A 16231-nucleotide genomic window follows, 5' to 3' on the forward strand; every position below is an offset into this window, starting at 1 on the left:
CTAATACCACTATCTACAGTCACTTATTGTTCGGTTTGGAGTATCAATCCACTCGCGAACGTACAAGTAATGAAGAAATAACATTTGGCTTGAAAGAAAAATGAAACGGATGGCAATAGGGGGTTACCGTGAACACCTCAGCGATTAAAAATAATAGAAGACATTCTCTGGAGTAGCCTGAGAACAATACGGAGTCGTTTTCAAGTGTAGCCTTTATCGAGACCACCGATTGTTCGTCTGCGCTCATTTCAACCCCTAACTGCCACCGGCCGAGATGGATTCGTTCGGGGCCCGTTCTGGGTCACTATTCGACCCGAAGATCGATCGGGGTGCCCAGGTATATCCAATGAATCCCGAAAGCGATCGCGATCGGAATCCGTCGAACTCCGGGGCGACGTTTCGCACGGCGAGCAGCCAGCTGCGGGACAATGGCGAGACGCACGGTCCCGAAACGAAATTCGTAACCTCGAATTTCCTCGCGATATCGGAGAAGCCGAGGTCCATTGAAAGCCACCGCCCAGAGCAGGGAAAAGAGAATGAAAATAAAGAGAGAAGGAATCAGAGACGTCAGGTTCTCGTCAAACGACACCTCTCGTCGCGCTCCCTTCGCGTATACACATTCACGCTTATATATACATATCCTTTTTTTTCTCCGTGCACGGTCGGTGCATTGAAAAGTCTCACCCCGAATCGTCGAAGGTGACCACCCTTTGCTTTTATGGGGCGCAACAGGAGCAACGAGGAGAGACGATCTCTACGCGTCCTTCGCGTCACCCCAATGGGCATTGCGTTTCGCTATAACTACCCTCTGTTTAGAGGCCAATTGTATTGGCGCGGGGACCTTTTTACTCTTTTCACCCTAAGAAACCCCGCTGGCTCTGTTGGGCTGTTACCTCGGTGGGGTGCACGCACTTTCCTCGACTCTTTCGTTCGACGTCGTGTGTATACATTATACGGCGCGCTCCTGTGCGTTCTCGCCGATAACGGGGCGCGAACTCCTTCTCCCCGTCGCTTCCGGTCGGACTTCTTGACCGCCCTTTAGTCACGGCTCGTCTTTCAAATGGCTTTCCGTTCGACGGTGTCTGTCATGAGAAAAATTTCAAACGCTACGACAGGAGTTGCACCCAAGTCGGATCCTTGATTCGTTTTCTGTGAATAGCTTTGTCATTATTAAAACTGACATCTATTTTTCAGTGGCGTAGCTTCGCTAGAATCACTTTTATTAGAGACACTTTTTAATTTAGATACACAGCAAGTAAAACAACATTAATGATACCTATTTGTTTACCGATTAATTGGAAACGTGGTCTTTCCCTAAAGACTTTTTACCAGTAGTTTACGCATATAAATTTTCATGAATGAGAAACAGCATTTAGTAAGATAAATTAACAAAGAAAGAACATTTTTTCAAAAATAAATTATTTAAATAAATAAATAAGCAATTTCTTCTGGCATAAATCTTATTTATCTCAATTAAATAAAATGTTTGTCCTAGCTCCTCTAGTTTTCAAGATATTTAAAAAAACATGGTTTCCACCCCTTCGTTATGGACGATTGCCGATAAAAAGAATACGTGTCAAATTGTTTTTTGAGAACTACCTACCCCATTAATTTGATCAAAATCGGCCCATTGAATGTTCCCTTGTCAGTTCGAGTTTGACTCGATAGCTGTCCATTTGTACAACGAAAAGAATCTTGTTAAGTGTTAGAAACGACGCCATAAAATTGCTATGAAGTTGCTGGATGTTTCTATCGAGAAAACTTGTCGGAATGCACGAGGTTAATTGGGCGTAAAGCCCTTCGTTGCGGCATCTATAAAACGTGAATAAGCTCGCTAATGCACGGGACTGGTCAGGCACTTTGCAACAATCGCTTAGGTGTCCTTGAATGTACGTACATACAGGACGAGTTAAAGCATATGGTCACGACTGTCGAATGTGATTTTAGCGCACAGAAATGTTAAAAAGAATTTATTTCTGATAAACCCAGCTGAAATAGTCGAGTGGCCGCTATCAAAAATAGTAGAGATGCAATATCTTTTCGCAAGAACATTTCGACATTCGCATGTCGATCCTCGTTAGTAGCATTGAAAAAATAAAACAAAACCTGGTAACGTAGTTTTCCAGGAAAACTGGTCTTTCTTCGTGTGTAAAAATAGGGGTATTCGATAGCGTCGGTAATTTTTAAATTTTGTGCCCTCAATTGTGGACGCCAGGTCTGAAAGGGTTGATATCACCCGACATTTCGGCTCAGCAATGAAAGAGGTTCTACGCTGCAGCGTTGAACTCTTCCACGATGAATCGTATGCCACGTATGTTCGTAAATAACCCTGGGATAGCAAAAGATACGCGTAAAAGTCGAGCCTCCAGCAGTCACAGTTGCCCCTCGTCGCCGACTCGGTCGAGTAGCGTCCGTTGCGAAGGCACTCGATGGCCGAAAAGTCGAAAGGAGAAACTGACAAACCGAAGCTCCGGCTGCCGTGAAACAATCGCGACGAGGATCGAGTGCGCGGAGGGGTTGAAAAGAAAAGCATTATCGGGGCAAAGTGGACCGGTCAGGCCTCTTTAACGAGATCATTGTCGGCGTCGACTGGTAGGCAAAAAGTGTTTCAAACGTACATACTGCCAGGTACCCAGGCACTCGATTCCACGGGCATTGTTTTCGTCGAACGGGTTGAAACAATGTCCACTTCAGGCCAACAGTGCTCTCGTCCCGATGATATAATGCACTTAACTGTTTTCGGAGCGGGTCGACGTCGCGGTCGTAAATGAAAAAGTGGCATCCCAGGGATCGAACAGCAAGAATACTGTACAGAGCAGTGGTTCTTAACCCTCTATAGACGCGAATACGCGTTCAAAGAAAGCTATCCGCGTGCTGTATAGACGCATATACAATCACTCTCATATTCGTACCCTTTATTAAAGAAGTTTGTCTAATTTTCATTCGAAATATATACATGGATGTACTTTACGCTTGTATATATAATGAAAAATTTATTTAAAAACATAAAACCTATCGTTTAATTTAGACAAATTCCTTCAATAAATACAGAGTATACGAATATTTATGGGACCGACTGTATGCTTTGACAATCTTATGAATTATCAGTGTTTTGATTATAGAAGCATTCCGCCCTAAACGACCACAACCGATAGTTAGTAGACAGCGCAGTCCACGAGGATTGCTTTGTTCAAGGGTATCCAGGACTCAAAGGGTTAATACGTTTATTGCCACACCAATAATTATGAAAATTTCTACCAGGCTAAAATTTTGTTTCCATACAATTGGAAACTAAGAATAACATACCTAACAATGAGATATCGTAGGCCTTCACGGCACGGCTCTTCGTGATTGACACTAACCGAGGTTTCCTTTGGGTAACGCTGGTCGATGTTTCGACAGAATTGCAGTTAGTTTCTTCAAAGGTAATTTAATATTTGTCGTGGTAGTTATTTCCGTGACTACCTAACACAAGAAAACGTGACAATTATGGAAAATGTCTAGAAATATCAAGTGCACCTTTGTATGTCCTTTTAATTAGCCGTTACAGGATATAAAATTTTATTTAAAATAACAATTTTGGATAACTTGATTTTTTCTGGAGAATTTTATTGGCTGAGTTCCGAATTAGTGGTAAGCAATGACTGGAAACGACACAAGGGCTGAACGATATAAAAGTGTACCGAAGGAACGTATTGACGACTTTGAAGGATTACAGAAATAACTGAGGACGGGATTAGGCATGGTTTAAGAAATTTTATGGAGATCGGGGAAACTAGGGTAACAAAGGGTTCGTGAGACCGTCTGGCAGTATTTATAGGAACGATTGATACATTTTTGTGACCGAAACGTCCCGTCTATATTAGGCGGGTACGTTACACTTTGAAATTACGGTAGCTATTAGACTATAATAAATCTTTCACAACAGTTACCCAAAGTCACTATTAGGTCTTGAGCCGAGAAATTATGAGCTACCTTAGCTTGTAATTGTATGTTTCCGATATCAAAGGGAACGCTCAAGGTTGGCATTGTGGCTAACTTTCAAATACTGACAAAAGTGTTTCATTAATAACTGCTGGATTCGAGATTCTTTTACGAAACGAAAATTGCGAATACCTGAGAATGTTACAGAACTATTATAACAACTATTTTAAGAAAGCGCTCAGGAGGTCTGCTAGTTTGCCACGGAGGGTACGTGAAAATAAAAGTTAAGAACCACTGGTATAGAGGGTGGAACGTGAATTCGTTTCCTCTTGACTCGCTCGCATTATTAAAGTCTCGTTCTTTGTGTCACCTTGTCACTCCATCTTGAAAGCACTCGATCGCGTTCCCGGGACATTTGGCCCGGGAACAGGATCGCAACCCACGTTCGATGCATCGTTACAATCGCCATCAGAGTCGCGGATGGCAACATATGCCGCGAACAACAGTGATTCGAATTGAATAAACCCCTCAAGTTGTTACAAACATCGTCCCCCGCGCACAGATTCTCAAAAATGGGGCGTCAAAGTTTAAACAATAAATTAAGCAATATTCCCAATTAATCTTTCTCGAAGATTTTGCTACCATTTGCTTCTGTATGTGCAAACGCGCGAGTCGGAGAGATACGGGAGATGAAATTTCGTCTGTTCTTCAGGCTAGTACCAATCGAATAACAACCCGGAGTTACCGTAATTCGCGTTAGAAATCGATACGTGTGGTTGTAACGTGTCGTGGTTCTGCGATTCTTGTTTTCCGACGGGCGATGATTAGTTAATTAAATTTCTTTGAGACGATCGGGAGCTCGACGAACGGAGTACGGTTCGGAATAGGGTGCTTTGAGTCGTTTGCACGAGGAAAACCGGAAGCCTCTCGGATGCGGGTGAGATTGATTGAAAAATGGGGAATAGACGAAGCCACGTGCTCTACGCCATCTCGCCACCCCTTTTTCGACGCTAATGGATGCATTCGGGTTTTCGCTGTTACGCTGAAACGGGTGATATTGTGTAACGACGATTTGGTATTTCTGCCATGGGAATTGGAAATATTTGCAGTAGTTTCCCGATGAAAGATCATAACTGCGTTACAATAGAAGAGTTGTGCAATTTATTCAATAAATTCATCGCTCGAAACGATTTTCCGAATTTCATTAAGGAGGCTTAGCTTCGTGTAAAATATACATATAGCCATGTTTTCAGGAAAAATTGCAGTTTTACAGAGAAAATGTGAACCTTTTTTTAGATGGAGGCTGTGTTAAATTTTGAAAGGATTTGTAATGATCATTTGCCCAGGACTTCAAGAAAACACAAAGTAAAATCGATTACGTCGTAGGTCTGGAGTAGCAGACCCCCTTTGACATTCTCACCCCGGTTACCCAGTGCTCTTTCTTAAACTGTATCGCCGTTTCTGTCGCAGACCCTCTCGCCCCAATTTCAAAGGGTTGCAATTTACCCGGCTTCATAAGCGTCCAACGACCACCGAACAATTTCAAGTAAAAAGTTGCCACCGCGATGGGGATCGCGGAAGGTGTCCAATCGTACGTGTGACGCTCCGATGTCTCCCCCTTCGAGCGAACTTTCCAAGCCTTTTCCAGCCAGGACGAATTCCCCCGGGAAACTTCCAAACTAAATAATTAAGAAATCCACTTAGTTACCCCTCCGTGGCTGACAAAGGATTCTACATTTATCAAGCGACAAGTCGCGCTTCCATCGGCGATTGTTTCGCGTTCGAACGAAGTCGTCGAAAACGCGAGGAAAGTCGCAACTCGCTCCCCCGCTCCCGCGAAGCTTTTCAGAAACCGTCGCGAAAAACAAGCCTTTCCCATTTCGAACAATGCCGTGGCGCCTTATTCTCGCGCGAATTTCGCTCGCTGAACTTCCTCGGCGCTGTTCCAGCAACGATGAACGACAATTATTTTCGCGCCCGTGAAACGACAATCGCGCGCTGGCGAATTTGTTCCGAGGCCGAGAACTTCTCCTGAGAAGAAACCAGGAGGGTCGACTTGGAACAATGTCACTGAGAAGGACTGTGTTCCCGCAAAAGTCCTTTTATGCCCCCCCCGATCGTACCGCAACCTCGAATTATGCGACGAAGAATGCACGAAATAAATGCGCGTAAATGATATTCAACCTGTTTCAATGCGTTGCAAGCCGCCGCGAGTTCTCGTCGACGAGTTCTTAACGAACGGGGCACGAAAAAATGGTATTAAAATGTAAAACGTCCGAGTAACGAGGAAATCTTCGAAATTCTATAACGCCGATCGCGTGAATGTGCTTCCACCCCAGTTCGCAACATTGTAGCGTAGGTTCGGAGACAATTAAGTCTTCGAGTTACCCCGTTAAGAACGAGAATTATTTATCGCCAATTTTTGTATTTTTTTCGGTAGAGTATAATATCGCTTGCGTCCTTGCAAGAAAATAGGGGAAAGACTTCTTGGATGTATAATTACATTGGAAATTTTGTGTATTAATTTAAATATACTGTGGTTTGGATTTCTCTGTACACGCTCGCTTCTTTGTTTCGCTTCTTTACTTGATAGTTCTCATACACTCGGACAACGAATTATACATCCGGGGATTTCTTTATGTCTCTAGTGAAAAGAATCTCATAAATAAACCTTTAGTAATTCCATGATGAAATCGAAGAGATTATAAATATTTGAATAGAAGGCTTACGACGAAACAATCCTTTTAGTTCGATAAATCATTAAAAGTCTAAAGAGAAAAACTATCGGAAAACGTAGTTTGGAGTATTCTGATGAAGATTTGCATCGATCTCGAAGACCATACTCGTCGACCCCTTAACCATCGACCTCTCATCGTTGCTCTACAAGCGAGATCCGCGAAGTCGTTCACAATTAAAAATCCTCCAAGGTTTCATACAACGGTCGCGCACAATGTACATGCGGTGTATATAACCTCGTTCGCGTAGGAGGGCATCCGAACCGTTAAAGATTTCGCGTGCGTGTACGCGGCACAAAACGATGTGTCTTCCTCACTAATTTCTTTCCGCGGGGTACCAACGGGGGTTGGGGGATTATTCGTCCCTCGCCACGGCGAATCCGTTTTTCCCAGCACGAGGGCCCTCGTGCGAGTATTCACGGAATATCCAGCGCGTATCAAGGAGAGCCTTTCAAAGCCGGCATGTCGCAGCGACTGCCACGAAAGTCGGGCGATGCAATGGCCGCATCAAGTGCAACGGATGAATGCGCCAGTTCTGGCGGGTTCGCCTGACAATCGGACGCAGGATATAATTTTCACCGCGGCTGATACTCGCGGCGCAGAAACGAGACCCGCGAACCGCCGGATAGAAAGACGTTTCTGCAAGGAGGAACCGAGGGGTAGGTGGGGTTTCGACGACGGTGAATAGGGGCTGCGTAGGCGAAGAAAAAAGGGAAAAGGGGGTGAACTGGCGGAATGGCACTCTGTGGACACTCGCGGCTCTCCTCTTTCGGGAAACGCATCCCTTGACCCTCGACCGTAGAGAGAAAGAAGCTCGTGAATGTAAACCTTTTAATGGCCTCCGCGCCGGGACCCTTTTGAGGATTCCGTTTTTTGCGGTGAATAACCGCGACAGAAGACGCCGGTACGCACATCCGCGAGCTCGTTCTACGTACAGTGGACGAAATCGACGCTGAAGACGATCACTTTGGGAACGCTCCTCAGGAAAATCGTGTACGATTTTTGCATGTTAATATTATACATCGTACATACATCGTTGATACGGGAAAGGCTGATCCGAGGAATTCTTATTTTCTGATCTCTAATGCAGGAACGCGATTTTCGATCCCCGGCTGGATGAGTCGAAAGGTAAGGATGAATATCGAAGGATATTCGGAGCAATTAATGCAGGACGAATTACTGGAAACGAGCGTTTAGCTTTTGTAAAGCGGCACCGTCGTCGACGAGTAGCACTGTGCAGGATGCCCTTTAGCCGCATAAAGCTTTGGAAAAACATTCGAGGGTTCGCGTATAAATGTTTCTTTCAGCATTATCGGCGCTCGGCGAAGGAAGGGAGAGGCCCCCGGAGGTTGGTTTCTCGGCACTTGAAAAATATCGTCGCGAGTCAAGATTCTGCCGGGCTTTGGCATAATATGACCGGGGTTTTTCGAGTGGGCCGTGGGTTCTTGCCCTCCTTCTCGCTCCTTTTTCACCCTCCCTCCCTCCCTCCTCCCAACCACCCCTCGCCCCACTGCCAGGTTCCTTTTCTGATTCCTTCCTTTTTTTCGAACGCCATTATGCCTCGTTCTTACGTTTCGCGATGTCGAGTGCGTGCAGGCATTGACCTTTGCCCCCAGCGAATGAAAACGCGAGGGGGTCCTTTTCTCCGTCGAGTGGGTCATACTCCGTGGAGAGGCACCATTCCATCGTTGTTGATACCACCGCTTTTGTCAGGATATCGAACATTTTTTTTTTTTTTTTTACAGCGCAAAAGGGGTCCGTGGTTCGCAGAGAACGTTTTCGTACGCTATTTTGTAGCGCGATCGTTCGATTATCGTAATTGCGGTTCGACTGGTGCCTGCCAAGTGCTCTCGTATCGACCTTTTCACAAACGGTCCAAGGATTATAATTTCACCGCTATTTACCGCTTACCTTTCGCTCAAAGAAACTGAAAACATTAAAACGATACGGTGATCATTAGATGTTTGTGCAGTTATGGCAAACGAATATCTGTGTACATCTGTAACGACTATAAAAATATACAGTGGGCGTAGAATGTATTCGTACACCGATCAATTTCCCAGAAAACTTTTGTGTGAAATTGTAGTTTCTTAACTTCTTTTTTTATAATCAATGATATTGTTGCGCCGGGGGGGTTGACTTCAATTTCAATTCTATTTCTTCATCAGTGAAAAATGTGAGTTTGCATAAACATCAATAACATACAAACTAAGTGGTTTATTTTTGTTTCCACGGACGACTCTACCTCCTTTTTTATTTTAGCGACTCGTTCGGCACGAAGGATTACTGGCACTATGATAAAATGCGTGACCTGTACTCTGTTTGTTAGTCAGATATCGCAGATATTGTATTACGTTATATTATACTCTGGTATAACTATTTCGAACGATTTTGAGTGTTATGTGATGACTAACAACAAAAGCAGAAGCGCAAATAATTAAAATAAATGCTCGGTACAGTTCCTGCATAGAGAACTGTTTCATTTTAACAAGCATGAATCCACATCACTATCGTAATACAATCTCCCGCTCGAAATATGGAACAAATCGTCCATAACTTTTGCACGGAACAAAGCAACGCCATTCGATGCATTCAATTATCGACAACGCTTCAGTTCCCCGATTGAATCGAAAGGGTTAACCGCCACAAGTCGTTCAGTTTTTCAATCACAATACAATAACCGAATCGTAAAACGATATCTACATAGAAACGTGAGACAATCGTACGTATTTTAACCTGAAACTGTCACAGTCCTCCGTTTGTTGCAACGTAAACACGCTCGTCCTCTTCTGCCATGGAGAAATGTCGAAGCTGTCCACGTCATCTGAGATCGGCAATTACGTACAGAAAAGAAACACATGTTCCTCGCGTTCGATCACCCCGATATGTAAACAACAACGTAGAACATTCGAACATAATTCTAACCTGGGAACTATCACAAACTGTCACTAACAATGATTTTTCACGGTGATCACACGATCACGATCGCAGTCGTGATTAAACTTCGATCACACGACCGTGATCCGAAAAATGGCGTTTCAGAAGCGGTTCATGTTAATTGTTATCGTTAGTGTCACGCTGTCTCCACTTAGGGGAAATTCAAGAAATTACAAATGAGTCCAATTTAAATTATATTAAAATTATATTAACATGAATGAAAAGAATGTTCTCTACCAATCAGAAGCGTTCACGAAGAATCACGAATCACTGTGAAAAGTCATCGTGATTGAGAATGAACGTGATCGAATCACGGGTGATTCAAAAGTAGCGATTCACGCGCTCTCTAGTGATCAGTGGTCGAACATTGCGCGCAACTTCACGCGATGCTGGTCGAACCGCGCGTTCGATAGCCCCGATTGATTCGTTAACGAGAGGAAATGCCGTTCGCAAAGCGCCCACGGCGATCGCGCGAAAGTCATTAGTTCCGTGAAAGCAAACAGAAAGAGTGTTGCTTCTCTGACGCGAGTGCGGGTGACAATAATGATTAGAAGTGGCTCTCGCGATGCAGACTCTCGAACAATAACGACGGGACGCCGGGGGAACAAAGGAGCAGGGCCAACCTCCCTCGTCTGTGTTCGCAGGACCGATTTATCCATTGCGGTTAAAATCACGCTCCGCCTCCGAGGTTGCGGGAGAGCACGACAACGGATACGTACGGGTAAGTGCATTGCACGCATATAATCGTAACGCGTATTCTTTCGCACCCTGTGGCATTGTTGTCGTTCGCAGCCACCGTACGCAACGTAAACCTGCATTTATTTAGCAGCTGCTGCCCAAAACGCGATACAATGAAAGTACACATTACCACGGTGAGAAAGTATATAGGTCGACGACGGCCATTTTCATGATTTTCGACCGCGCTCTTTGCGCGGGAATCCGTTGCCAACCCATCGAACGATTTCATACTTTGGCGCGAATATTCGACTTTACGAGCTTACTTGGATCGTCGACTTTTTTATGGGTTGAAAATTAGAGAAAATTATTAAATTCAGACTATACGACACGGACCGTCACGTTCCGACAACGACACGTACCGGTACCGACACGACGAAACATTAAAACACGGGTTTTAATGGAACTATTCACACTATTCCCGTTGATGGAACGTTCAGGTCGGTGTCTGTTAAGTGTGAATAGTTCCATTAAAACGCGTATTTTAATGTTTTGTCGCGTCGGTGCCGGTACGTGTCGTTGCCGGTCGCTGTCGGTAAATGGCTTAACGTATTTTTAATTATATCGATGCTCAGGAACCGCAAGTATCGACTGGGGTCATATTGTTCGTACATAATTTGTTAGAATGATTGCGCAGTTAGGGGACAAGTGAAGCTTTCCTAATGTCATCTGTGTTAAGCATTCCAATTGAACGAAATGAATAGATACTTTAATACGTATAATATTTTTATAATAACACAGGAAGGTTTTCCTTGCGAAGCAATATCAAACTTTACGCTGGTCTGTTCGTTGAAATTGTAAACAAATGTTTCTGATCAAAACCACCTATTCCGCGCAAGGTTTGGACCGTTCAAACATAAGAGTATCCTTTCAAAACGAATGCAATTCAAATTTTAATGAGATACAAATCAAAAGTTTCCAAAGACAATCGTTCCCCACTTGTTACGGCTACCGTGTTATGACCAAAACGTCTGTTCGCATAAGTAGGCGGTAGCGAATCGCGTAAGTGTATTTCCAGGCGACAAAAAACGTTTCGCGAATGAAGTCTTTTCATTAATTTATTACGCGTTCGTCGCGGACAACGCTAGCCAGCGAAAGATTTATTTCTACGTTCTCCGTTCCCGGTGACAATGCAGGTTTCCGCGAAACAATTCTTCGCGCGACGAAAGGTGCGCGAGTAATTTAAGGTAGCTCGGTTAAGTGAACCAAAAAGAACCGCAAGGAATTTAAAACGTCGAGGGGGAACGACACCTCCTCGCGGTCCACCGAAAAATTCCAATCAGCGGTACCCTAGCGCGGCGGCCATTATTAATCAGTCGCGCGGAGCGGCATTAATAAAGCTCGGAAAAATATTCGTCGGGAGGGGAAAACCGTGGAGGGAAAAAATACCCGGTGTATTTGGCGACTAGTTGTCCATAAGCCTGCACAATTTACAATAGCATTGTTCGACGCTGGCCGGGGCCAGCGATGATTTATCGAAAATCGTCATTCCGTTCGGTGAAAATTCGCGACCATCGCCTAGCGTGGGGGGCGGGAGGGAGAAGGAGGGGTACGTGTAACAATGGGTCGCTTGTCAACGTCGGACAAATTAATCGAATCGGTGCGCGGATTTACTACCGCTCTCCCTCCCTCCCTTTCTCTCGGGTACCCCTTCTTCTCCACCCTCCCCGAAAAATAAAAAAAAATGTATATGACACACAGTGTGTCTCCTCGCTCGTTTGAATGCGAATAAACGGCGCCGTATGATGACGACGGTGCGGTGACTGCGTTGAATGGAGCCCGTAAGCGAGACAGAGAGACATCGAGCGGTATAGTAGCGAGAACGAGCGAGACACTAATACGCGGGGAGTGGAGACAGGTCGGAACCGTAAAAGCGTATGTTTTGTCTCCGATTGTGCGGCGATGATTGATGATGCGGTTAGTGGTATTTTATTAGAGACGCTTTCGAGGGTCAATAGACAACGGCACGGATGAATAATAACTCTGTTACGGCGTTACTTATTAGGATTACTCCGCGACGTTGTTTCTCCCTGTGCGATCATTAGGGCGCTCGCGTCTCCGGGGCTTCGCGTCTTTATTTGTTGGGGGATCGGATGAATAATTAACGCGTTAATGCGTTCCGAGCGGAGTTTGTCGGAACGCGAATGTGAGAAAGTTGCGACGGCAACGAGAGGGGAACGGGAGGCATATATACCTCTGAATGGCGAATGACTTCTCGACGGGAACGTTACGGATAGCTCGATTGTGCTCGTGAATCTCGTCTCGAGAATTCTCGAGATTTTTCTAACCGAGTTTCATTTCTGTTTCGCGGGAAAACAATTTTTAAATGTTTCTCGCAGTTTTGAGAATCTTGGGGAAGTGATAATTAGGAGGTCTCGAGGAGAAAGATTGCTCGAGGTTCGTTGCCTTTCCTTCTTCATGACGAAGGTGACAGGACGAGTTGAGGAAGGAGCATTTGCTTCGGTCTTGGTCATACCCATTTGTACAGAATTCTGGTTTTGTTATGTAAAATAATTTGACTCATTCGTGTACCTCTTGTCTCATTTGTTTTTGAATTCATGGGCTTGACTTAAGCGCGATTATACAGTCAGTTTCATAATAAATAATAATAAATATTCGTACCCTCTATATCTATTGAAGAAGTTTAACCAAATTAAATAATAGTTTTAATAATACCAAATGAATTTTTCATAATAAATATGTATGTGAATAAGCATATACATGTATATATTTATATGTACATGAATATATTTATACGTATATTTAAACCTCGCATCCTACCATTTAATTTAAACAAATTTAGACAAATTTAAACAAAATAGATATAGAGGGCACGAAAATTCATTGGGTTGACAGTATAACGAAGAAGTAATGTTTTGTACACAACTATTACAGGGGTATTAAATAAATCACAACATATTCTAGAGATGGTTGAAACTTACTTTCCGATCTTGTCTTAAAAAATTCTTCGTTTTTTTTTTTAATCAAATCAACTGTTTTCTACAATATATTTTCAATAAATCGATTAGCACGACAGGAATAGATTTGGGAAGGATGTTCGATCCTCCAGCTTAATTTGTAAAAGCAGAATTCTATTGTCATTTTCGGATCGCAGGCTATTACTATATACGACCAGGGAAAAGTCAACTAGACGCTCATAAACTTACAGTTAAGATTATGGCCTGCAGTGACGCGGCCTCTAATATAATGCTCATTTACGGCTGTTTGGCTTATTACAAGCGCGTCCGTTTTATTGGTCATTTCTTCCCAAACGGCCGGATTTGTTGGGGCGGATCTCTCGTCTCTTTCTTTCTTTCTTGTCCCGGGATTAATTCATAAACAATAACAAGGAACGGCACGTGCAGGCTTGTATTCATTTTCTTAAGAATATATATTCTTTGTCTCGTAAAGTCGTACGTCGTTTTCTATCTTCTTCTTTGTGCACGCAAAATATTCGTCTTATTCTAAAAAAATGTATCAAGATTAAGAACGAATTTAAGATAGAACACTGTTTCATTTGTACATTTCAAACGGGAATAGAAAAGGAATGGAGACAAATTTTTATTTCGCAACTGATATTATTTAGTAGTTGCAAGATATACGTAGTTTTGTTTATTATCCATATTTCCCCAAAGACTTTCTACGTTCCTATACGCATAGAAATTTTCAGTTCCAAAAGGTACAAATGAAAATATAAAAAAAAAGTATAAAATGTTTGATTGGGGTGAGGGCAATAAAAAATTACCGTTCTCGCCAAGCGTGTCAGACTTTCTTTTTCGGGAACGATAAGTCGAACGATTACCTGGACAAAGCGACCCATTCTTGGAATAACCTTATTAGCCTTCACGGTGCTAAACGGTTGTGGAAACAATGGCACCAAACCGTTCAATATTCATGATCAATTTCGAAACAACTATCGCCCTCGAGTCGGTCAACAGCCGATACACACCATCGGGGTCCACTCGAAACTTCCCCTGCCACGTGTACTCCAGTACTCCAGAAAAGCAGCGAGGGCCCAGGTAGGAAGGGCAGTAAACCGACCAGCGCGACTTTTCCCCAGTGTTTGCGTTCCCCGTGTAACTGTTTTCTGCGAATAATCTCATTACTCTAAGGGTCGTTATACGACACAGCAAACCATTGTCAACCCTCGAGGGTGTGAGGCCCGCGAGATTGCAAACAACGTCTCTGTCCGTTCGTCCCTTTTTCTTTTCCTGGCTAACAGCAACGAGAACACCGAGCATTGTCGAAGGTCGCGGGTAACGACCCATCAGGTTAATAAACTGACCTTAGTTTCCCGCTTTACGACAACCAGGGGGTGGGCTCCTCATCAAAGGGTGAGTCCTTAAAAAACACCACGCTGCGAGGAACCTCTTCGAGGTTTATGGTAGTAGACGTCGAGAAGTCGAATGTCGCTTGGGACATTTTTTTAATTGTTTTATGAGAAATGGGAAAATTGAGAAGGAGGAATTTGAATATTGTGCCGGAATAGTATGCGTTATTTGGTTATCTTTTATTTAGGTATTTTATTGAGGAACATGTCCATCAGGTTGAGAGCGTGGAAAGTTGGCAATTTAACGTAACAAAATGACGAGTAAATGTAGATTATACTTAATATTATATTATTTTTAGTATAGTATTTACTTAGGTATTTTATCGAGGTACATACAGATGCATTGTCCATCAGGTTGAGAGCACAGAAAGTTGATAATTTAACCTAACAAAAGTGACGATTAAAGATATTTTTAGTTAAACCAGAGGTACAGAGTACACCCGATAGTGTATTTTCTTATTGCTTCCTCCTACCCCTGCTTGTCGACTCGTAAAGTAAAACAAAAAAAAGAGGAAGGTGTGACAGCGTAGAAAGGAGTCCGACGAGAGCTGAATAAAATATTACCGCGGAACGGGTCGGAAAATCGTCGTCAGAATCGGCTAATTAAATTATTTCGCGCGTCAAAGCAGCGCGAACTCGCGCGCTGGAGAGGGTAGAGAAAGCGCCGAATTCCCGAGTCGACGCGCGACCGTCATATTAGCCAATTTCTGCTCTCGCACACCCCCGAGCTTTGAACTTCGGATCAAACGTCGACTTTGTCACGGGAAAAGTCGGTGCACGCTCGCTTGCTCGCCTCGGTTAGCGCGAAATAAAACGCGGAAGCTCGTCGTCGCGGCAGACGAACCCGCCGCGCACAATCCGCAGATAATTACGACGTCCAATTAGCATTAATTACTGACCTCTTTCTAATTAGAGGCGCCCGGTTTGAAATATCGCCGATATCGTTCCCTCGACACGCGATTCGAGTGCCCTCTTCAACGTTAACTATCTGTTACCCTATCCGATACTTTGAAGCATCCGATTCCCGGTTTCTTTCCCCGACGCGTCCTCTGCGAACCCTCCCCCGACCCGCTTTCTCGTCGCTTCCAGCCCCCGCGATATTTATCTTCGCGCGATTTAGCCTCGTTCGATCGCAAGCAAGGGCGTTAATAATTTGATTCCAGCAGCCAACACCTCATTGTATGCACGTGACGCAGACATATTTGATTGGTTCGCAGCCAGGCTCTCCTGAATAATTCGTTGATTAAAATCCGCGACACCGCCGGAGATCGGGGGTAATTACGCGAAATACAGTCACCGTTGTGATTCTCGCGACGCTGCCGGTTACAGAGGGAGAAACACCAGCGGCCGTTTAATGATACCGCTTTGATAAATTTATTTCTGTCGCGCGTTTTCTTGCGATTGTGAAACCGAGTTCCTTGGATCGAGCCGTCTTGGCTCGTTAATTGGAATTCGTTTCGACGCTGCACCATGCTCGCGTTACTACCGGGAACAACGAACGAGTCAATTAGTGAATTTATATTGTTCGATTGTTCTACTATTCTGAAATCAATTCAAACATCTGTGCTTC

Source organism: Hylaeus volcanicus, chromosome 6, assembly GCF_026283585.1.
Source record: "Hylaeus volcanicus isolate JK05 chromosome 6, UHH_iyHylVolc1.0_haploid, whole genome shotgun sequence".
In the NCBI taxonomy this organism is placed as follows: domain Eukaryota; kingdom Metazoa; phylum Arthropoda; class Insecta; order Hymenoptera; family Colletidae; genus Hylaeus; species Hylaeus volcanicus.